We start from the raw sequence: 3,568 nt of genomic DNA, 5'->3' as shown, positions 1-3,568 counted from the left end.
TTTAAGGGATTTTTGTGTTTCCTCTTTAAGGACTTCTACCTGTTTAGCAGTGTTTTCCTGTGATTCTTTAAGGACTTCTACCTGTTTAGCAGTGTTCTCCTGTATTTCTTTAAGTGAGTTATTAATGCCCTTCTTAAGGTCCTCTACCAGCATCATGAGATATGATTTTGAATTTGAATCTTGCTTTTTGGGTGTGTTGGGGTATCCAGGAATGGCTGAGGTGGGAGTGCTGGATTCTGATGATGGTGAGCAATCTTGGTTTCTTTTGGTAAGATCCTTATGTTTGCCTTTTGCCATCTGGCAATCTCTGGCATTAGTTGTTATAGTTGTCTCTGGCTGGAGCCTGCTCCTCCTGTGATTCTGTTAGCCTCTGTCAGCAGTCCCAGGAGACCAGCTCTCTCCTGAGTCTCAGTGGTCAGGGTACTCTCTGCAGGCAAGCTCTCCTCTTGCAGGGAAGGTGCACAGAGGTCTGGCGTTCAGACCTGCCTCCTGGCTGAAGATGAAGGCCCTAAACAAGTCCTGTCCCAGAAGATGTATTGCCTCTGCAGTCTGTGCGCTCACCTGCACAGACTGTGCTCTGAGGGACCCAGGACACAAGATGGCTCCCTCACTTGTTCTGGCAGTCAGAGCCCTCCCAGCTGGTCACCTCTCCTCTGGCGGGGAAGGTTCCCGGATGTCTGGAGCCCAAAACAGGGCCTTTCCCAGAAGCTGTGTTGCTTCTGCCTGTCCCAGAAGCTATGTTGCTTCTGCAGTCTGCTCACTCAACCTCCACAGTTGATGAGCTGACCTGTGCAGACTGGTTCAGAGGGACCTGGGACACAAGATGGCTCCCTCACCTGCTCTGGTGGTCAGAGCCCTCCCGGGTGGTCACCTCTCCTCTCCTCTGGCAGGGAAGGTTCCCAGATGTCTGGAACCCGAAACGGGATCTGTCCCAGAAGCTGTGTCGCTTCTGCAGTCCGCACTCTCACCTGTTCAGACTGGTCTCTGAGGGACCCGGGACACAAGATGCAGGATTTGTTTTCAAGGCAGGGCTTTTCTCTGTAGCCCTGGGTGTTTTGGAACTTACTCTGTAGACCAGGCTGGCCTCGAACTTAGAGATCCATCTTCTGCCTCCCGAGTTCATGTTCCACCACCACCCAACTCTGGGTAGGGTTTTTGTTTCCCCCCTTCCCTTGGAAGCTTGCACAGTGTCTCCTGGCACCATGAAAGGTAGTCCTCAAGGAAGCGGCTTGCAGATCAGATCCTGCAAGGGTCTGTCGGTCCTACGTTCAAACTGCAAGGAGTCTTCAACCAAAGGGACTCACCTTCCTCTTCTGAGGGGCAACCAAGGACAACAGCAGTAGCCTATAAAGTTTTGGGAGTCCCTCGGACAAGCCTGACCAACGACTCAAAAGAGGATTCCTCATGTCTGGTGTTTTGGCTTTTGTTAGTTTGTCTTTGACTTTTGTGGGAGCGCTGTATGTCAGCTCAGGTGGGACAATGTCACTAAGCTGTACATGAACATACCGACTTGAATGTACTATTGGTATTTTTAGGCAGATAGTTATTAGTTTATCTCTTTGTGACTATTTCTTACCTCCTTGTTATTTAGCCTTCCTTCCCCCTCCTTCTGTATCTCTATCCTCCCTCCTGTTTGCCCGTTTCCTCCCTCAGATCACTGCTATTCCCCTCTCTGTCGCCACCCCCTCCTGCCATGGTCCCTCCTTTACTTTTCTAATTTCTGAAGTTCCTGAAGAAATGAAAGCAGCTGCCAGGTGTGAGCCAGCTCACACGTTTAATTCCAGCACTTGGGAGGCAGAGGCAGGGGAGATCTCAGAGTTCGAGGCCAGCCAGGAACTATACAGAGAAACCTTGTCTTGAAAACAAGAACAAACCTGATTGGGATGGCTAGGGATCATCTAAAAACATCTAAAATCATGGTCAGCCTCCTTGGCAGTTAGGGAAATTCGAATCAAATATTTGAGATTTTTACTCCAGTCAGAAACACAAAGACCGGTAAAACCTTGGGCGATCAATGGTGGGAGGGTTGTGGGGAAAAGATTCCTCATTCGCCATTGTCAGGCTGGCCCAGGCACTCTGGAAATCAGTGTGGAGAATGCTTAAAAAGGAAAAAAATTCTACCCCATGGCCCAGCTATTCCACTCCTTAGCATATGCACAAAGGAGTCACTATCCCACTCCACTCAGGCTTGCTCAGCCACGTTCACCACCCCTCTATTCACAATAGCTAGGAAGTGGGAACAATCTAAAAGTCCTTCAAATGACAGATGGATAATGGACATATACACCATGGAGTACTATTTGGTCATAAAGTAAAAGAAAATAAAACTTGAGACCTGTGATTCATGTAATTTATGTCAAATAGCCCAAGAGTTGTTTGTGAGCTTTGAAACCTGGGGCTGAGAACATAGAAGAATGGGCCAGGACATGCCCGGAAAGGCCCGTCGTTAAGATATTCCTGAGGCTGCTTAGCCATAAAGATAAAGAGAATGACATGTCCGGACTGGCCCGGAGCCTCTCTATCTCCTGCCCTTCTGACCTAAGTTAAATGTTATCTGTATGTACAGTCTGCTGATGTTTAAATGAACCAATCATGTGAAACTGCGCCAATTCCTCCCCCAGTCCCAGGCCCTTTTCTATAAAAACCCCTAGCTTCCAAGCCTTGTGGATGAATCCACTGTCTCCTGCGTGAGATACATTTCGACCTGGAGCTCTGCCATTAAACTACCTCATGTTTTTACAAAAGAAAAATACAATTATGAAATTTGAGGGTAAATAGACGGAATTAGATGGAAATAGAATTGAGGGAGGTAACCCAGACCCAGAAAGACAAATGTCACGTATTCTCATTAATCTCAGGGTCCTAGCTCCAAATGTTCAGATGTGTGCACCTAACCTGGAGTAACTTCAGAAACCAGGAGAGTAACACATTTAAAATGACTTATAGTTTGTGTATATGAATGTTTTACCTGCATACATATATGTGTACCATGTGTGTGCCTAGTGGCCTGAAGTCACAAGAGGGATTCAGAACCCTCAGATCTGGAGTTATAGACAGCTGTGGAACACCATGTGGGTGCTGAGAATCAAACCTGGGTTCTCTGGAAGAGCAGCAGGTGCTCTTAACTACTGAGCCATCTCTCCAGGTCCATGGATGGATACCTTTCTTCAGGGTCCCTTGCAGGGAGCCTGACCCTGCTATACATTATCTGGTCTCATGAGTTTTTCTCAAAAAATCTTGGTGGAAGCCTTCATGACTCAGTGACCCTTGCATTCTTCATGTCTGTAAAATGTGGGTGATGTCAAGTCTGTCACCAGCTCACACAGAGGTTGGGCTTCCTTGGACCCTGGCTCCAGTGGCTTTGAGTGCCTGGAAAACTGAACCTGGGAGCCACAATCCTGGGGAGATGTGCAGAAGATCATGTGGATACATTAATTTTTGTTTTTAATAAAGTATCTTCAGAATTGTCATTTTGTTTTTTTTCTTAAGATTTCTGGAGGGAGTGTAGAGATGATTCAGTGGCTATAATCAATGGTCTTTCCTTCTTTCCTTCTTTCCTTCTTTCCTT

Source organism: Mus caroli, chromosome 1, assembly GCF_900094665.2.
Source record: "Mus caroli chromosome 1, CAROLI_EIJ_v1.1, whole genome shotgun sequence".
Taxonomy (NCBI): Eukaryota; Metazoa; Chordata; class Mammalia; order Rodentia; family Muridae; genus Mus; species Mus caroli.
The sequence above is the reverse complement of the archived record's forward strand: the minus strand, read 5'-3'. Positions refer to the sequence as shown.